The sequence below is a fragment of the Achroia grisella genome, unplaced genomic scaffold (genome assembly GCF_030625045.1).
Source record: "Achroia grisella isolate CSIRO2021 unplaced genomic scaffold, CSIRO_AGI_Agris_v1 utg1433, whole genome shotgun sequence".
NCBI classification, from domain to species: Eukaryota; Metazoa; Arthropoda; class Insecta; order Lepidoptera; family Pyralidae; genus Achroia; species Achroia grisella.
The window spans coordinates 549,587-565,953 of record NW_026712632.1 but is presented as its reverse complement, the minus strand read 5'-3'; the positions used below and the strand labels follow the sequence as shown (position 1 = coordinate 565,953).

General features: G+C 35.3%; 1 protein-coding gene across 1 annotated transcript in view; it reads left to right on the top strand.

Annotated features, from left to right (window-relative positions):
* LOC131855473 (heterogeneous nuclear ribonucleoprotein L) overlaps nucleotides 1-16,367 on the top strand; it is a 528,919-nt gene that overhangs the window by 410,565 nt on the left and 101,987 nt on the right. The window lies entirely within an intron of this gene.

Genomic DNA, 16,367 nt, shown 5'->3' with positions numbered 1-16,367 from the left:
ATAAAGGCGATGGATGAGAGACGACTGCATGCAACTGAAATGCGAATGTTGAGATGGATGTGTGGTGTGACAAGAATGGATAAGATAAAGCATGAATACATTAGATTTTGACGACCTCGGTGGTCCAGCGGTCTAGTACACCGCTTTACGACCGATGGTCGCGGGTTCGATTCCTCGCACGGCACAAACATTTGTATTCATGAGTATGATTGTTTGTATCGGTCTGGGTGTTTTCTATATATAATATGTATGTATTTACAAAAAAAAATATCTATGTATTTGTATCAGTTATCTAGTACCCATAACACAAGCTTTAGCTAGCTTAACTTGGGTCTAGATGGCGCTGTGTGAATTGTCCTAAGATTATTATTATTATTATTAGAGGAAGTATGAAAGTGGCGCCGCTGCCGGAGAGGTTGAAGAGTAATCGTCATGTAATGCGTAGGAATGAAGATCATATCCTATGGAAGGTGTTACATATGAATGTGGATGGTTATAACGGTAGAGGAAGACCGAAAAGAGATGGATGGACTGTTTGAAAGATGATATGGTGTGAAAGGAAGTACATAAATAACGAAATGACTGCGAACAGAGATGAACATATTACGCCGACCCCAAAAAAAATGGGATAAGCAAGAAGCAGATGATGCTATTGTTTTGTTTTAACACTTCTGCCACTGCCTTCTCCTGTTTTAAACGTCTACAAACATCTCTCTTTCTTACCATTTATTATTACTCTAATTCCTTTAATATATTTATTAACCGTATTTTACGATTCATCAATACTAAACCCTCGTGCAAGATTCAAATTCAATCGGGCAATTCTCTCTCACGCGGTCAAATACAGTCGGGCCGATCCCGCGGGATGCCGATGTTGTTCCTTCATTTATATCCGTACAAATAAATAATAGATTCCCTTGCGTTTTAAAGCGTTGAATTTTTTATGCGACACATTTTGCGATTTGCAGATATAAAGTCTCATATCGATGTTTCAAAGATTGCATTATATTGGAAAAGATTTTGTCAATAAATAGGTTGTCATTGGACGATTAGCACAGCGCCATCTAGTCCCACGGTGTTCGAGTTGTACCGAAACTATAAATATTCTGATATACTGATAAAAAAAGGTAAACCTGATGATACTGATAGAAACTTCATTATAAACAAGGAGCAGGTACTTTGGAGGTGAGTGTAAGAGTGACTCGCCTGGTTCTAGCAGATAAGTTTCTTTTTCCATTCCTATGTTATTGGAATGGCAACAAAGCTGATCGAAAATATAACATTTTTGCAATTTTTGTCTATCTGTTCGTTCCGGCTAATCTCTGAAATGGCTGGACCGATTTTGACGGGACTTTATTTGGCAGGTAGCTGATGTAATAAGGTATAACTTAGGCTACTATTATTTTAGAAAAAAATATTTTATTTTATAAAAATAAAGTTAATTTCTACGCGGACGAAGTCGCGACAGCTAGTGACGTCTAAAGGAGTAGGTGCCACACAAATATAAACACCCTGTGTACATCGAGTTAATTATTCACACGGTAATTTGTACGGCGCGTGTGGCGACCCTAATACCAGGGTTGCCACGGAAATGAGGTTTTGAAAAGTTAATTAATTGGAGTACAGTAACGGTTTGGCTATTGGCGATGGAAATAGGGCGGAAGGGTACGCCCACGGGTAGATTTCAGGGCGGGGGGGCAGGTAGGTGGTGACGGTGACGATGTCACTGTGTCGGAATGGTAGTGTTATGTTAACCGACTTTAAAATAAGAAGGTATGAGTACGTGTTTTTTTATCTAAATTAATATAAAGAGAAAATATTTTTCCTACGTTTTTCTTTCTAATTTTTTTCTGGACAATTCTATTGCTGTTGGCCACAGCTGACCTTTACAGCTTCACGACGCTAGAGACGACTGCAGATGGCAATCCAAAGATAGATTAAGTGCAAATTGTACTCCAAACACCCAATGGAAATTAGATTATAATTATAATAATTACTGTGTTAAATTCACACTACGCCATCTAGTCCCAAGCTAAGCAAAACCATGTGTGGGTAATAGACAATTGATATAATTAATAATTACTTAAAATATTTCCTTTTTTGAAAATATGTACATAGAAAACACCCGATAAAAATAATCATACTCAAGTTGTTAATAAATAAAGGTAAACTAAAACAGTAATTACAAAGCTATCTGCTTGCCATCTAAAATACTGGAATATAATTTACTAATAAATATAGAATTAATGAGATATTTTTGTTTGTTTCAGGTAAATATCGGTTGTTCAGAACAGAGCAGAACACAGCAGATCTTACGACTTTTGTGAAGGGAGTAACAATCAATGTTTAGTACATATTCTTCAAATCAAATAAAAATCATTCAAATTCAATTAAATTTAATAATCATTTTAGCCGCTTATAAACGTATTTTTTTTATATTATAATTATTTTCCTTACCGTTTCCATTTTGTCATGTAAGACAGTTTGACCTCTTATGAACGTAATTGTTTTTTAATAAGTTTCGGTGAATTTGTCACGATGGGCTAACTGACCTGACCTCATGCTCATCTGATCATCCTCCACTGGTGTTCCGCCAGCGTAAACAGTTAGCGCAGGCGGGTTCATCATTCCATTATCACACACAAAAAAATGTGACTCCTAAAGCATAGTAACGTATAAGTGATACGACAAGTGTCACATGATGATGATCCTGATAAAGCTGTTCATGTATATGGGTTACAGTTTTTTTTATAGATGACTACCCGCTCCGTCTACGCACGGGTGTACATAATAATAATAATAATCTTTATTAAATTCAGAAGAATCGTTACAATATTATTTATACAATAGGTACACTTTTTAGACAATATCAGTCTTTTCAGTATTTACGCGTAGTCCTGGCTTCTGAACTAGCATTAGCCGTATGACATAAGCCAGTTCCTTCCCAATACATGTACTTTTATTATAGAAGGATGAAAATTATTATAACATGATATATATAAACAATATTTTATCACTAGATCCATATTTAAAAATCTAAATTAGAAGAAAAACAAAGATATTGAAATAAACATAACATTTTGCAATATATTGTGTGTGTCTTATGTAGAAGTATGATGTATGTGTATGTTTATATGTATGCATGATGGATGTGTAGGTGAGCGTGTATGTACGCATATGATGCGTGTGTGTTTATATGTATTATACATACAAACATTCCTCTTGAATCACTCTATCTATTGCTAAAACTGCATTGAAATCCGTTGCGTAGTTCAAAATATCTAAGTGAACAGACAGCGAAAGCGGCTTTATTTTATACTATGTAAAGATTTAGATCTAGATGTTCTATGTGTGATTTTTTTATGGATGATAATGGAATGGTGCACCCGCCTGCGCTAAAGGTTTACGCTGCCGGGGCACCAGTGGATGATGATAATCCCATAATTATTGGTGACCTGACCTCATATTCAGATGAACATGTCAGGTCGCCATCGTAAATTGTTAGCCTAGACGAGAGTGAGATCACGTCGGTTAGTCCATCGTGACAATTTCACCAGAAATTTATCAGGATTGTTTCCAATGTTCTTTTTCTTCTTGTGATGAGACAGCTTTCCGAACAAGTGGTAGATAATAAACAAATTGATATGACTATTCAAAAGTGCTTAAATTAAGTTTATTTGAATGATTTTCTATTCTATTCTATTCTATTCTAACGAAGAACCGCGTGGAGGTTAATCTGATATGGCAAATTACTAGCAATGGAGTCGACAGTCCACAAAACTTACAATCTCTTTGTTCTTTGAAATTTATTTAGTATCTATCCTTTGACATTTTTTTTTTGTTTGCACCAATTATTACCCACTCAGTACCACATATCCCACTGTTTTAGGTTGACACTGGAAGAGATCTCTTCTAGGGATAAGTCCACCTTTGCTCACATTGTCTCTAAATTATAATATCTTTTTCTTATCTGTGCAATAAAGAATATATATAATCTCCTTCCACCTATGGGTGACAGTCATTTCTCTTATATCTCATCGCTTACTTCATATTTGTTACGTGCGTCTGAGTGCTAAATTAGAGTTTAGCACAGTACTTTTTTTTCTTTTTTTTTTATATTAAAATTTGACCGCGTTTGACCGCAATCTCATCTGATGGTAAGTGATGATGTGGTCTAAGCTACACGCAAGCTCAAATAATGCCTATTCACTCGACTCTCAAGTCAATGACTTGAGACCCAATGTTGTATGTTGTTGTTGTTTTTTTTTATTCTTAGGGACTTTTATCATGTTTAACACTTTGTTGTTTTGGTATATAAATAATATACGATGCTTTTTGTAATTGTTCTAAGTGTGTATGTGTATATGAGTATATATATATGTATGCATATGTGTATATATATATATGTAATATGTATCTTTAAGTGTGTAAATGTAATAATGGTTGTCAATAAATGTTTTTTCTTTCTTTCTTTCTTGTTGTAAGAGGCAGGAAAAATATACGCTGGTAGAGAGTTCCACTCCTTAGCTGCTCGCACAAGGAAAGATGATGCAAAACGATTAGTTCGAGCAGCTGGGATGTCTATAGTGTAGGGATGGAGCCACCCTCTACGTCTTGTTGTAGTGGTACTGGTTTCCCTCGAGACGGCTGACCCCGACAGTCACTTAGATTCTTCTTCTTTTTTTGTATCAATGACCACCTAAATATTATTAGATCATAACCTAGCTAACTTTTATGGTTTTTTGGTGTAGGCTAATTTAGAGTGGAGACTACATTAGTTATGAGTTAATAAGTTGAATGTAAAACGTGGTATGTTTTTATATTAGACAACTTTAGAGATATAAATAGATTTTCAAGGTTATTGCTATTCTAAGGGATGCTTGAAAAATAATTTATAAGAGTGAATCAATTCTGAGATCGCCCCAGATACCTGTGGCTGAAGTTGTCAGGACGGTCAGCATATTGGATATTTCATATTATGTATATATATATATATCTTAATAATATTAGAAACCTGAAAGTTTGTGAGTATGGATCTTTGTTACTCTTTCACGCAAAAACTACTGTACGGATTTTAATGAAACCTTGCATTGATGAAGCTTATGCATCAGAATAACATATAGGCGTGAAAGAATAACAAACATCCATACTCACAAACTTTCACGTTTATATTATTAACAGGATTAAGATTATAAAACTGTTTTACTGATCATCATCATTGCCTTGCCTTTATCCCATTATTTGGGGTCGGCGCAGTATGTCATTCTCTTCCACTGCTCTCTATCAGTCGTCATATCTAAACATACTCTTCTTTTATTCATATCATCTTTCACACAATCCATCCATCTTTTCTGTTTTACTGATATATAAAACATGTGTGAATCTCAACGAGTTGCGTGGATGTATTCGTTGCAAAATAATTATAAAACACCAAATTATAAATTGAATCGTAATTATATATATATATATATATTTATTAAAATGGCGATATAATTTGCGGTGTAACAAAATATTGAAGCACAGAAAAACAAATGACAATTGTAATTATTAGAACATAGCGTTCTATATTTAAATATTATGAAGTAAATAATTAAAAAGGTTTTAATATCTATTAGTTTCCAATAATATAGTTATTATATAAAAAACATAGACCACAAAAAAGGTATATAAAACAGTAACAAAGTCACTAATCCCCATAACTAAAAATCCGCTCTCTCTATTGAAAAAGATTTTAGTTACGGTTAGAATTTGTCTTATCAATATTCAAATTCAAATTCAAATTCAAAAATCATTTATTCATGTAGGACATTTTAGCCGCTTATGGACATCAAGTTTTTTATAATACATTATAGTTTTAATTTCTTTCTCTACCGTCCAGTTCGGTATATAGATCCAATTGAGAAGAATTGGCAAGAAACTCAATTGAATTACTTTTTTATTAAAGCCATTTTATTTACAACTATTGCTATGCACGCTCGTCATTAAAGTAATCGTTTAGTGAGTGATAGGCTTTGCTCAGTAAATATGATTTAACAGATGTTTTGAATTAACTGGCCTGTTTGCTGGAGGAATATTGCAGTGGTTGTTTTGTTTTAAATTGAATTAAAAAGAATATTTTGAATGTATTGTACGTTGATTTTAATAATGACGCCACGGAATGTTCGATAAAGAGTGCGCAAAATCTTATATATAAAATTCTCGTGTCACAGTTTTCGTTCCCATACTCCTCCGAAACGGCTTGACCGATTCTCATGAAATTTTGTGAGCGTATTGAGTAGGTCTGAGAAACGGCCAACATCTATTTTTCATCCCCCTAAATGTCAGGGGTAGTACAACCCTAATTTTTTTTTATTTTAAGGCAAAACAACGTTTGCCGGGACAGCTAGTAGTACATATAATAACATGACGATGTTCTGTGCCTGACGTTCGAAATTTGAAATTTGAAATTTTGTTTTTTAAATAAAGTAAAGGGCTATTTTTTTTTATGGATGATAATGGAATAGTGCACCCGCCTGCGCTAACGGTTTACGCTGGCGGGGCACCAGTGGAGGATGATAAGATGAGCAGGTCAGGTCAGTTAGCACATCGTGACAAATTCAAAACCAGGAATTTATCACGATGGTTTCCAGGGGGAACCACGTGGAGGTCAACCTGACGTAGTACATTGCTAGCAATGGGGTCATCAGTCCACATTACTAACAATCCCCTTCCCCCCAGGAAAGGGCTATTAGCGATAGCAAACATGGCCCTCTCGCTTTTAAAATGGATATTTTTTTTACTATATTAATTTGACAATGTGCACGTTGACGGTACAGCGAGTGGATACAGCCATACGTTATACTCTTTGATCGCCGCCGCCGCACCCCTCTCCCCCTGGTCTACCCCTCTCCACCCCTCCACTTTGTCTCGGCAGTGTTTCATATTACGTTATACTTTTTTTTCTTAAAACAAGCGCTGTTTTGGTTGATGGATGCGGAAGAATTCAAATGCCTTTGTATTTTTATTTCTATGCACGAAAGTGTGTTTGGAATTGTTTTTTTTTAAGTGTATATATCTCGCGGTATAAGGTATCGAAGATGTTAATCTATACATCTATATATGTAAATAAAATTTGAGTGTCCGTAATATTGAAATAATAGTTTTACTACATGCATATGAATATAAATATGGTACATACACCAAAATAACATTTTTTTACAATTTTTGTCTGTCTGTCTGTTTGTGTCGGCTAATCTCTGAAATGGCTGGACCGATTTTGACGGGAATTTTATTGGCAGGTAGCTGATGTAATAAGGATTAACTTAGGCTACTTTTATTAAAAAAAATCTTTTATTATAGAAAAATAAAATTAAATACCACGCGGACGAAGTCGCGTGTGCAGCTAGTAAGTATATAAATGAAAACACTGACACAAACAATCATACTCATGAATACAAATGTTTGAACCGTGCGAGGAATCGAACCCGCGACCATCGAAAGTAAGGCAGTGTGCTAAACCTCTAGACCAACGAGACCGATATAAATATATAAATTAAATTATGCAATGTTATCAATAATATCAAGTTGAACGGTGTTGCTGTATAACGCGAGATCCCCCGGGTACTGGAAGCTGGGAATTTACTCTCCGCTAATGAACAGACTAACTGACGTCCGGGCTCGGATGGTTCACTAAACTTACTAATAAAGACACTAACCAAGCAGTTGCAAGTTACTCGAGTCTGCTTTAACCTTAATTGAATATTCAAAACTAAATTGTCTTTTTAATAGGGTTTTGTTAACTGATTATATTTGTTGGTTTATGCGATATCTTTGATGGTGAAGTTACTATATTGAATGACGGAGGAGATTGCCTATTCCGTCATACTCGTGAACAGGTGCTGCTTGTGGGGACTGGTCTGTTCAGGTTGCGAACACTGATTGGATTTTTTGTTTTTTGCAATAGCATATGCTGGTGGTCCCTATTCTCCCAAATTAGGATTAAAAAATGAATCTGTATTATTGTAATTATGTACAACATTTATTTGAAAAGAATACGAGATGAGTTTCTTATCAGTTCTTCTCATCGCGATCTCTCATGGACGGTAGATTTGACATATCATAAGTGTTAAGTGTCTGTAATAGACCTACATGGATAAAGATATTTTGAATTTTGAATTTTTGCCTCGGCTCTCTGACGGCCTTAATTATTGTAGTTTACTATCTATCTATCTTTACGCCATATCCTTTATGGAGTAGCCATTGTGAGACTAGATAAACTTCTTAGTTTCAATGAATCCACCATACGTGTGCCGGGTCCATCATGTGGCAGAGAGGGAAACTCCGAGCAGGTCCCGGGAGTTGTGACTCGGGTGTAGGTTTAAGGGGCTCCTTACTGAAGTCCGTCAAGACTCATTTTCACTGTTCGAGTTTCTCTCCCTGCCCAGACAAATATGATAAACTGCTAGTGTAGTTTTAGATGATCGCTTCTTTCCTTATGCGAGCAGCTAAGGAGTGGAACTCTCTACCAGCGTCTATTTTTCCTGCCTCTTACAACATTGGGTCTGTGAATAGGTATTATTTGAGCTTGCGTGATCTTAGACCACATGATCACTTAACATCAGGTGAGATCAGACGCAAACATCAAACGTGCTCAAATTTTAATATCTATATAAAAAAAAAGCTTTAGATGCACAGTCCAGTATAGAACTTGCTACAGTTTTGGACAGGCCAAGATATTTTTAAGATTATAGAGTGTTTTCACGAGTAAATCTCTCGTCTGCACTCCGACCGCATATAAATTTGCTACATATACATTTTTTAGTATTAATTTATGAGTAAAATGTTACTATAAAATTACTTAAATGACAAGCGTGCATGTCAGTAGTTGTTCATGCATGGAATTTTCATTTTGTGTTAGATGTAAACGTTAAACGACTATAAGTAGGTACACAATGTAAATCATCATCATCATCATCACAGCCCGGAAGACGTCCACTGCTGGACATAGGCATTCCCCAAAAATCTCTACAACGATCGGTCTTGCACTGCTCGCAACCAATGCCTTCCAGCGATCTTTACCATATCGTCGGTCCACTTTACTGGAGGCCTTTCCACGCTGCGTCTTCCGGACCGTGGTCGCCACTGGAGGACTTTATTGCCCCAACGGCCTATCTATCCTACGAGCTATGTGCCCTGCCCATTGCCACTTCAGTGTCGCAATTCTTCGGGATATGTCAGTCACTCTGGTTCTTCTGCGGATCTCCACATTTCTGTCACGCATTCGATCACATAGAGAAACTCTCTCTGAGTCACTCTGAGCTTGTTCGTGGGGCCCATAGTTAGCGACCACGTCTCCGTGCCGTAAGTCATCACTGGCAACACACATTGGTCGTAAACCTTCGTCTTGAAACGAGACACATAGTAATGTGAGTTCAAATAAAAAGAAATTAAATTAAGTGTCCTGCCAGATCTTGAATCTGTATACTGAACTGAATCGTAGGGAAAAATATTAACAGGTAGCGGAGCAGACGTATTTGTACCCGTTCCGAGAATTGCCACTTATAAGCGTATTGCCACTTATTGCCACTTATAAGGTACTAGAATTCGTTCCGCACATTGCCGTTTAAAAGCTGGGTAGATATTAGTACCCGTTTAAAATAAGTAATTTTAAATGGCATAAGAGAAAAATATATGTATACATATAATATATAGACGACCTCGGTGGTCTAGTGGTTTAGCACACCGCTTTACGTCCGATGGTCGCGGGTTCGATTCCTCGCACGGCACATTTGTATTCGTGAGTACGATTGTTTGTGTCGGTCTGGGTGTTTTATATGTATAATATGTATGTATTTACAAAAAAAATATATCTATGTATTTGTATCAGTTGTCTAGTACCCGCAACACACGATTTAGCTAGCTTAACTTGGGTCTAGATGGCGCTGTGTGTATGGTCTTGAGATTATTATTATTATTATTTATTTATACAAGTATAAATATCTGCCCCGCTCATAATGTGTTAATATAAAAAACTTTACGCTCATAAGAGGCTAAAATGTCCTGCATAAAATGCGAAAGTTTGTGAGAATGTATGCATAGATGTTTGTTACCCGTTCCCGCAAAAACTACTGAACGGATTTTAATAAAACTTTACAGTAATATAGCTTATACATCAGAATAACACAGGCTATAAATTTGAAACTGGTGAAACCGCAGGCTATGCTATTAAAATCTAAATTTCATACAAATGTCGCCGCGATGCCATTGCAAGGAAATAGCAGTGGAATAACAGAAAACCGTCGTCCACGTATTGAAGTTGGATTTTATTAAAAAAGTCCGCGGCGTCACTTGCAAATGTTATTGGTCCGCCATTGTAAGAACCCAATGCAATTTCAACAAGTGGCCTGAACTATATTGGCTGGTATAGTCGTAGCATGCGTGCAGTATTGGAACCTCCAATACACTGGCGTGCAAGATTGTTATACACTATTTATATTGAATATCTATGTTTAAAGAGGCTATTGCTGTATGACAAGCTAACTGTCTTTGGTCTAGCCGTTTAGCACATCGCCTTAATTCCGATGGTCGCGGTTCAATTCCTCGCATGACACAAACATTTGTATTCATGAGTATGATTGTTTATCGGTCTGGGTGTTTTCTATATATAAAATGTATGTATTTACAGAAAAAAATTCTATGTATTTGTAACAGTTATCTAGTACCCATAACACAAGTTTTGGCTAGCTTAACTTTGTCTTTAGATAGCGCTGTGTGAATTGTCCTGAGATTATTATTATTATATAAATCTATATGTATTTTTCTCATTTTTGCTCATCCGTCATACTCGTGAACGAGTGCTGCTTGTAGGGTCTGGTCTGCTCTTATCACTACGACTGATTTAATCTTATTGTGTTTTTATATTTGCTGGTTGGTAGTTTGTATTCACACGTCTCGAATTGTAATGTGAACTTATATGGATTGTTTAAAAGAGCAACACACAAGTTTCTTGCTCGTTCTTCTTGTGATGAGACAGCTTTCCGAATGAGTGGTAAATTAAAAAATTGTTATGACTAGTCAAAAGTGTTTAAATTAAGTTTATTTGAAATAAAGGATTTTCTATTCTATTTTACCTTTCTGAATAAAAATTTAAATGTATAGATATAATTGCGATAGCTTTCATCCCCCTCTCTGCGACTAATCTCTATGGAGAAATAATTAATTAAATTTGGTTCTGTAATTACGAACCAATTATGTGAATTTTAACGAACCAATTATGGTATTAGTAGGGTCAGGTGTGCCGAAGTAATTATTGCGCTCCAGGGAGGGACGCTGTTCAAATACACTTAATACGTACTAATATGTTAAATTGTTATTATATATTTATTTATTTAGGAAGATTAACGGTGTAATTTTACATGTTACCTGTCATATAAAATTGTCCTATGCCAATTAATAATCTTCGCCAATAGTATTACCAGATTAAATTTTTCATTAACCAATTTTAACATATTGAAGTAATCACGTGACAGTGTTTCAGTTGTAGTTATACAGTACAAGTAAATAGACCAACATACCCACAAGTAGCGATGTATCCACAGAATACACAAGTAAAGTACGGCTATGTACCGTCAAAGAAATTATATTCTATGATAATTTACATTTAAAAATGTCGGAGTCTAGATATGAAACTCTCTTACTTCGAAAAATACGGTTTTTTAACGTAATTACTACATCTAATATCTTCAAATCTTTAAAGTTACAATAAGATACAAAAGGATATGTTGGAATTACCCTTAAATAATTTCAAACATCTGTTTAGTCATATTTACTGAGCTCTTCGCTCAGCAAATATGACTTACTCACTAAACGATTACTTGAATGACGAGCGTGCACGGCAATAGTTGTTCATGCACGGGATATTCATTTAATATTAGACATAGACACCTATATAAATATACATTGTAAATAAACTGGCTTTTTAAAAAAAAGTAATTCAATTGAGTTTCTTGCCAGTTCTTCTCAATTGCATCTATATACCGATCTGGACAATAGGGAAAAAAATAAAATTATAGTGTAAAAATTTGACGTTCATATGCGGCTAAAATGTTCTATATATGAATAAATGATTTTTAAATTTTAATCTGAATTTCAATTTGAATATATTATATATATAATTCTCGTGTCACAATGTTAGTTACCGTACTCCTCCGAAACGGCTTGACCGATTTTTATGAAATTTTATATGCTTATTCAGTAGGTCTGAGAATCGACTACTATCTGGTTTTCATACCCCTAAGTAATTAAGTTGTGCGGACGGAGAAGTATGAAATTTCGAACACTTGTAGTTTATATAGAGACTAGCTACTGGCCCCGGCTTCGCACGGGTGTACATGTATTATATATAAAATCTTCTTGAATCACTCTATCCATTGAAAAAACTGCTACAAAATCCGTTGCGTAGTTTTAAAGATTTAAGCATACATAGGGACGGACAGACAGCTACCGCGACTTTGTTTTATACTATGATTGTCTTTTGCATTTCATCACCAGCATTTGATGTTATATCCCATACATACTTCTGGTCATGACCTTAGCACCAATAAACCAATTTGTCTCTATATTAAAAAGACGTATTTGTAAAAGACACGTCATAAAAAACTATAATTGCATGACGTTAAAGTTGAATTTTTAATGACATCGACGATGTATAGGAGATATATTTAGCTACAATTTTAGCGTCAAGGTTATTAGAAGTTCTAATTATAACTAACTATGTATTACGCGTGACTTCATCCGCTTTTTTGATACAAAATGATACTTTATGTAGGATTTTATAACAATCTAACTTCACTTTAAGGTGATTCGTAGAGTTAAGTTGTGTGGGGTCCTGAAAAGGTATAGCAATATAGGCACAGAAAGAAAACAAGAAATATTTAATTGTAGAATAGAATAGTTCAAATACATTTACTTACTTTATTCAAATACATTTACTTACACTTTATTCAAATATACTTACAATTTACTATACTTAATTCAAGAAATTTAATTAATTATTTCTCCATAGAGATTAGACGCGGAGAGGGCGATGAAAGCATCGCAATTATATCTATACATTTAATTTTTTATTTAGAAAGGTAGAATAGAATAGAACAGAATAGAATATAGAATATAATAGAATCCTTTATTTCAAATAAACTTAATTTAAGCACTTTTGACTAGTCACAACAATTTTATAATCTACCGCTCAGTCGGAAAGCTGTCTCATCACAAGAAAAACGAGCAAGAAACTTGCGTGTTGCTTCTTTAAATAATCGTTGTAAGTTTACATTTTTCAAGTCGTAACGTGTGAATACAAACTACCAACTGTCAATATTTTATTAAGGTCAAATATATATTTATATAAATTTAATATTATAAATCTGAAGAGTTTGTTTGTTTGAGCTCAGAAACTGCTGTTTCGAATGGAAAAATTACTTTTGTGTTGGATAGTCCATTTGTCGAGGAAGGCTTTAAGCTATATAACATTACGCTACGACCAATAGGAGCGAAGCATCAGTGAAAAATGTTGCGAAAACTGAGCAAATGTAAATATACATAACTCAAGGTGACTGACATAGTGATCTATCAACGCACAGACCAAACCACTGGACGGATTGCGCTGAAATTTGGCATGCAGGTAGATGTTATGACGTAGGCATCCGCTAAGAAAGGATTTTGATTAATTCTAACCCCAAGGGTATAAAATTGGTGATGAAAGTGTGTATGAAACTTTGTCAATTTTAAATCGATCGGACTGAGACTTTGCATGCATAAAGCTACCATGACGTAGGCATCCCCTAAGAAAAGATTTTGATAAATTCCACCCCTAAGGGGATAAATTAACGCGAGCGAAGCCGCAGGCAAAAGCTAGTAAAATATAAACTTCTTTGTCCCCTATGTTATAAAAAAATCTTCAATTTAATAGCGACCCACCAGTAGTTCATGTAGGAAGCACTGGTGTAATCCAATATAGTTTGATACCAGCATTAGGTTCAAGACTTGGTCTCAATTCATCTCGTTTAAGTATATACAGATTTACGCCGCGACCTGCCGTATGAATACTGATTTCCTTGAGGCTGTGGTCATAACTTAGATCACGAACTTGCTATTAGTGTCTCGTTCTGTTTATACATATTTATTGACACGTAAAAGATCTAGACTGCCGAAAATAATGCCCTAAAGCAAAATTGACACGTGTGGAATGAAACTTAGTTTTATATCTACACTAGCTGTCCCGGCAAACGTTATTTTGCCTTAAAATAAAATAAAAAATTAGGGGTGGACTACCCCTAACATTTAGGGGCATGAAATATGGATGTTGTCCGATTCTCAGAACTACTCAATACGCTTACAAAATTTCATGAGAATCGGTCAAGCCGTTTCGGAGGAGTATGGGAACGAAAACTGTGACACGAGAATTTTATATATAAGATATTATAAAATTCAAAATATCTTTATTCATGTAGGTCTATTACAGACTCTTATGATACGCCAAATCTACCGTCAGTTCGGAATGATTTCCAGATGAGAAGAAATGACAAGAAACTCAGCTCGTATTCTTTTCAAATAAATGTTGTACTTATTCACTGTAATACAGATTCATTATTAATTCAAATTTGGGAGAATAGAGTGACCACCAGCATATGCTATTGCAAGCAATTATACTCATGAATACAAATGTATGTACTATGCGAGGAATCGAACCCGCGACCATCGGAGAGTAAAGCGTTGTGCTAAGACGCTAGACCACATAGGGTTTTGATGTACATAAACAGATATGATGGTTAATAAATACCGACGTAAAAAAAATAAAAAAAATTCCGTTTAAGCCTGAAAGCTCGTAGAAAGTTACATCATATTGAGATGTTTTCCTTCCTTTTATATGAATGGTTAATTAGGCGTCGCTAATGTATAACATTTTAGAATCTTACTAGCTACTCGCCCCGGCTTCTCACGGGTGTACATGTACTCATATAAACCTTCCTCTTGAATCATTCTGTCTATTAAAATTAATGATTATTAATGTTTTATGAATGATAATTAATGATTTTCTATTCTATTCTATTCATTCATAAGGGCGACAATATACTTGCAATTCCCCTGGTATTGCGGGTGCTCATAAGCGGCGGTAATCACTTACCATCAGGTGAGCCGCATGCTCGTTTGTCCCCTGTGTTAAAAAAATTCATATTGAGATATTTTCCTTGCTTTTATATGAATGGTTAACTAGGCATCACTAATGTATAACATTTCAGAATATTATTATAAACGAAGCTACCCCTATAGTAGTATCTTTACAGGGATATCATATATAAGCTTATAGAAATTATGAATGTTTTATGGTACGTTAAAAGTGAAAAGCCGAGCTATGGTAATTATTCACTCATTGAAAATTCCTTTTAAGGTTGTCTATACTAAATTATATTTGTCTATTTCATAAATTACGGAGTCAGTGGTCTAGCGCTTTAGTTCCGATGGTCGCGGGTTCGATTCCTCGCACGGTGCAAACATTCATGAGTATGATTGTTTGTATCGGTCCAGGTGTTTCTATGTGTATTATGTATGAAAAATGAAAATCTAAGTATTTATATTAGTTGTTGAGTACCTATAATAAAAGATCTGCTTAGCGTGGGACAGTGCTTACAGTGACCACCAACCCGAACAGATCAGTCCTCACAAGCAGCATCCGTTCACGGATATGACGGAAGAGCCAGCCATCTTTTTTTAATGATGATAAAGATGGAATGTTGCATCCAACTGCGCTTATGGTTTACGTTGGCAGGGCAACAGTGAAGGATGATAAGATGAGCATGAGGTCAGGTCAATTAGCCAATTGTGACAAATTCACCAAGAATTTATCACGATGGTTTCCAGGGGGAACCGCGTGGAGGCCAACCTGACATAGTACTTTGCTAGCAATGGTTCCAGCCAGCCATTTGTCATTGCACTCAACTACATCGACCCAACAAATTATTACGTGCATAGATTTGAACTCACGGCCTTTTAGGTTTAACCTTTTAGAGGCAGTAAAAACCAGTGACAGGATGCCCTTTTATGAAATTAAACCATCATCTGAAGCAAGTGAATGGAACTGAAATAAATAGGATTTTATTACGTTAGCAGTAAAGTCAATATTAGGTATTGTTTATAGAATTAATTACATTAACATTATAACCTTGGGGTTTATTTAACTGTAGCGTTTCACGGGGCGGAAAATTGGCCCGCCCTCAAAGAAAATAGACTTAACTACCTTAAATATTAAATACTAGTGTTGCACACTGGCTTTGATCTGTAATGGGTGGTAATATTGTACGATTTTTTTACCGATATATGTATATCTATTTATATTT